General features: G+C 43.5%; 1 pseudogene; it reads right to left on the reverse strand.

Annotated features, from left to right (window-relative positions):
* Positions 1 to 3,558: 3,558 nt before the first annotated feature.
* On the reverse strand, positions 3,559 to 4,434 carry LOC105542257 (annotated as a pseudogene).
* Positions 4,435 to 5,418: the final 984 nt, after the last annotated feature.

The raw sequence follows: 5,418 nt of genomic DNA on the forward strand, positions 1-5,418 counted from the left end.
TAGCCCCAGCCTCAAGGAGTTCCAAACTGCTTGAGAGGATAAGGCAGGTGTCGAGAGAGGGAAGGAAAAAGTTAGCAACACTTGTTTCATGTCATGGAATGATGAAACACCATCTAATTACTATGGCACAGGGAACCAGAGGGGGAACAAGTACCTGGGGAGGACTGCTGGGAATGTGTGGAGGTGGCACCCACAGCACCTGCACCAGACATAAGTAGCAAGGAGGCAGATTTCTAGTCTAAAGAAATGTTTTAGAAGAACCAGAAATACCAAGTCCCAGGAGTGGTTGCTCCAAGAAGCAAGACAAGAAAGCCAAGTCCAGATAGCCCCTTCTCTGGATGGAGAGTTGAGCATCACGGCCTCTAAGGTTCTTGCCAGGTTCTCCAATTTAACCCTCAGTATTGCCAGCAGAAGGGTGCCACAGATGTTGGAATTGAGTGGGATATTCAGGGTGTTGTGCTAGAGCTGACTAGGCAGGTCAGAGCATGGGGGAGACGAGCCTGGAGAGGTAGGTTGGGGCCTCAATCCAGGTGTGCCAAGTGCCCTGGGATCTATAAAACATTGAGGGCATGGGGAGCAGGGGAGCAAGTAGCAACGTATCTCAGGAGTGTCCATCCAGCTTGGGACAGCAGAAACAACTACACGGTGAAGGCATGCCGGTATGCCCCCTCTGGTTACTTCTCTCCTCGCCCAGATTCCCCACATTGGCATTTCAGGGCAACCACTGAGATGGAAGTCAATCCATCCTCTTTCCACAGTGGGCTCCAAGCAATGTGAAACAGCGGTCACCAGAGTCCACTTCATAGCAGGTAAAGCTAAACTGGAAAAGGCACCTTGGATCTGCAGCTGCAATTGGGTTCCCCAATACATTTCCCTGAATTGGGTTTACTCACCCAAAACCACAGGCTTGTCCCTAACAGGCCACAGCATCAGAGAGGCAGAGGACAGGAGGAAAACTTGTGCTCACATGCATGAGGGCCAAAGGGGAAAGCACTTGGGAGGGGCTGATGGGTCCAACTTCAGGCTCTTTTTTCAATCTCATCAATTTTATCAGATCCTCCCTTCCCCCAGGGAGGAAGGGGAAGGAGTAAGCCAGGTTAGTGTGGCAGCCTTTAGGGAAGAAGAAGACCATAACCCCTGGCCCCAGAGGCAGCAGATGCTGAGTCTCATGCAGAGTCCCCAGGTGGTCTTTACAGCTACTGGTGTTCCAAACTCCAGCCTGGTTCCCCCTGTCAGGCCTCTCCTTCTGCACATGCATAGGGTAGGGGAGGAAGGCCCTGTTCCATCTACACAGACACTCTGTGGGAATCCAATAGTTGAGTATAATTCAGTTACTGGATCCAAACAGAGCATTGTGCTTAATTCCTGCCTTCCCAGTAGCAGCAGTGATCAAAGTCTGTGACTGAGCTCTCCCCAGAAAGATAGAGGATACTTGAGTTAGTCTGGTTACAGGAGCCCCTTAGTCCCCTTGATGAGAAAAGTGTGAGATCATAGTACACAGACCTGGACTGGAACCATTGGACCACTGCCAGCTTTGAGATGCTGTGTAAGATGTCACTCTCCAATCTTCTGTTCCATCATCAATACAAAGGGAAGAATAGTAATAGTATCACAAGATGCTGTGGGGATTATGGATAGTGTAGGGACAGCACATAGTGTAGGGACAGCACATAGTGTAGGGACAGCACACTGAACAAATAGTAGGGTTTTTTTTGTTTTTGTTTTTCTTAAGTATCCCGTTTATTTTCTAGTCATGGGTTACTTACTAAAAGTCTGTGTAACATGAGCTTCTCTCCTCGCCCATATTCCCCACATCAGATCAGAAAACATCAAGTGGGTAGTATTTTTGACCGATTAACATACAAAAGAAAGTGTATGAAAGTGTATTATATCATGTATCTTGGCTCCAAAGGTAGTCCATAGTTCAGCCTCTTCTATTCTGCTTTTGTCACCTGTTACATAAAATGATCTATAAAATCCTTATAAATAAGACATGAGTTTTGCCCGTAATGCAGTAGGATGAAAAAATGCCAGTGCTGCATGCTATGAAACAATAGAAACTTTATAGGGGAATCCAAGGTTTGTGTGCACAAAAATTATAAATGCCATTTTCTGCTGTGCTGGAAAAACTGAAGTGAAAACACAAATGAACTAGGCCTTTCAAGGATGAGGTATCACAACATTGGCAGCTGCTTAATATATTCATCTTAAGAAGACTGGATGCTAAAAATGCAATCACTGCAATTAATAAAGTTGAGAGAAGACACAAAGATTAGCTAATATGAGTAAAAGATTATTTAGGGTAAAATAAATGTGTGACATTCTCTATGTTTTCAGTCACCTGGGAAGGCAGACTATGAAATATCAGGAAATAAAAGTTTCCTTGTTTTCAGTAACATTGAGGTAACACTTCAGAGTTCAGAAGGTAACTGGGGCTGTAAGTAGCAATTAAAAAGACAAAACAGAAGAAAGTAGGGGTTCCATTCTCCAGCTGTTGCAATTTTCCTGAAATCTTAATGTTTTTGAGCCTCTCCTATTTAAGGACAAAACAATTTAGCACACAACAAAAACTTCAAAAAGGGTGCCAGCTGGACCACAAAGCACTGATGAAAAGGCAGAGAGGATATACTTCCCAAACTTTCATTAGGATGTAAAAGCCATTTTGAAAAAACAATCTCCACTCTCTGTCAAGTTATTTGACTCCTCAATGCAACATGCATCTCAATAAAATAGAATTTGAGTAGCGTTATGTTTGTATGCATAATGATTATGACTTCAAGAAAAATATATCTAGTACATTCTAGGGGTTTTGTGGAGGACTCTGTAAAACAAAGAGCTTGAAGAAAACAATAATAAAATACAAAAATTAAAAAAAACAGGGTTTTTTTCCCCTCCAAATTCCTAGTTTAATAAGGATCTATTTATTTTGAGGAAAAAAAGATGCCAAACATCAGGCTGTTCACAAAAATAACACACAGTATCAACTTTAGAAAACAAATCTTAAGACTATAACACCAATTATTTTTCTAGACCATGCATTTGACATGCCAACTCTCATTCGCAAAAATACATTGTTACATTTGTGTTGAACTGCCCCACACAGCACATTAATGTGGGGGTGTAACACACATACTTCTAATCAAAGCTTCTTTCAGGAGCTACTCAACTAAATAAGATTGTCTTTGCAGTTCGGGAAGCAACTATTGAATTTATTATGTATTAATGAAAAGTACTGTCCTCCCTGCATAACAAGAGATTATTTTGGAGACAATTGATAAAAACCATACATCCTTTTTATTAAGTCATAAAAAGGTATCAAAATTAAAAGCAAACATTACAAGGTAAGACTTAACAAAACTACTAGGAGTGCCAAAGGAAGTGAAAACAGGACTAGGCACAGGGCAACATGAATTAATAAACATGGGAAGGACAAGGATGGGGAGGACAGTGAGCATGTGCTGAAGATACTAGGGGAGAGGATCTGGTGAAAAATTTGATCTTAGACAAGCGTCTAGGTAAAGAAATAATGGGATAAGATTTCTAAACCCCACTGTGTGCTTAAGAGTCATCCATGCCATTGGTGCTGTCTCGTCACCCTCTCCTTCCTCAGCCTCGTTTTCATCATCCTTGATCAACTCCAGCTGGTCATCCCCATCCTCATTATCATCATCAACCAGTACGTCCTCCTCCTTAGCAGAGTTATCTGCACCCCCCTCGGACTCCAGCTTCACGTGAGTCTCATCTTTCTTCATGGAGCTGCTGCTCTGCTCCTCTTCTGACTCATCATTCCTCATCTCTACTGCTTGTTTGCTCTGCTCCTTTTCCATTTTTTCCAGGTTTTCCAGGAGAGAATCCACGTTTTGCTTTATCTGGGTCAACTCCTTCATAATGGCCTAAAGGTCATCTCCTTTCAACTTTCCAGACTTGGAAGATCCCCGCTCTCCACTCTTAGAACTGAAGCCACTTTTGCCCCTTTGTGAGTTGTTTCCTGATACACGCTGATGTTTCCAGGGCACTACAACCCGAGCAATAGGAGGAGGAGGCGGCACACGTGCTGAGTAACTGTACATCGTATCATCATCATCACCTTGATAGTCAGTCCAACTGAAAAGAGGAGCTATACATCTCCACTGCAGATCGTTTCACACCTGCTTTTCCTCAGTTCACTTTTGGCTCCGCAGCCAGATTAATATCTAACACCTGGCCAGCAATCATGCTGCCATCCTCTCCTGCTCCAGCAGCCCGGGCATTTCTCCCATTAAAATTTTGAACAAAGGCAAAGTCCTTATGAACAGCGCAGCCCACAATTTTGCCATACTTCAAAAAGACTGCCTCCACGTCAGATTTCTTGACCACACGAGTGTTGAGATTCCCAGTGAACACACAGGAGTTCATGGAGCGAGGATCTGTCTTATTGGTAACTTTGCTGGCCATTGCATTTGATGATAAGGTTTCTCACAAAGCTGAAAACAGGAGGTGGAGGGAGAAGAGGTTTGATTCTGAGTCTCCTACTCCCAGGTTCTACATGGAGAAGCCAACTGCTGCTCGAGGTCGGCAACATGGCCACAACCACTCAGTTTTTGTCTCTTCACAAAAAAATCAATAGTAGGTTTTTTTCCTCACCTGTGTAACATCTTGTCACTCCAGATAAACACCACCACCCCTGAGCCGGACTTGACCCAAGTTATCTGGCCACATCTCCATGGCTTCCAAGTAGATGACAGCATCCTGGCTGGGCTATCAGGTCCCAGAATGCAATGATATTATGGAAATAGTTCCTGTGACCCCATACGTCTAGAGGATTGAGGCTGCTTCTCTCCTCTTTCTCCTTCCAAACTGGCTCTGGAACAGGGATAGGCTGTAATATATAGATAGGACCCTCAGAACCTCTACCTGAGGGGTTCAGGGGAGCCAGAGGCAAATAACACCAGGCAGGATCCTCCTTGAATTCATCCTTTATGCCTTTAACAAAGTAACCAAGCACACGCTGTAGTGATAATCAATTTAGGCACATCCCAGAGATTCCAGCTTCTCTGCTACCAACCACCAGGCATGATCTAAGCATGTTCTTTCACCCCTTGGAGCCTTAATTTTTTCAACTACAAAATGGAATAACTCAACTTCCTTGAAGGTGAGTTATACGTGATCATGGGTGTGAGCAGCTCTTTGTAAACAATGAAGGCCCAAGCAATTGTAAAGGGTGGTGATTATGGAAACTGTCAGAGGTACATTTGTTGCTGTGGAAAACTGCAGGTACTGGACCATTTTCTCATCTTTCTACAGGTTGCTGGAATCACAACTTATAATTAATGCACAGTGATATGGCTTGACCCAGTTTCCTAAATTGGAATGTTTCAGCTAAAACTGATGAAAAATGTGAAATTCTTGTCTTCTGAGCAGAGCTAGCTAGATAAACCC

Source organism: Mandrillus leucophaeus, unplaced genomic scaffold (genome assembly GCF_000951045.1).
Source record: "Mandrillus leucophaeus isolate KB7577 unplaced genomic scaffold, Mleu.le_1.0 Scaffold254, whole genome shotgun sequence".
Taxonomy (NCBI): domain Eukaryota; kingdom Metazoa; phylum Chordata; class Mammalia; order Primates; family Cercopithecidae; genus Mandrillus; species Mandrillus leucophaeus.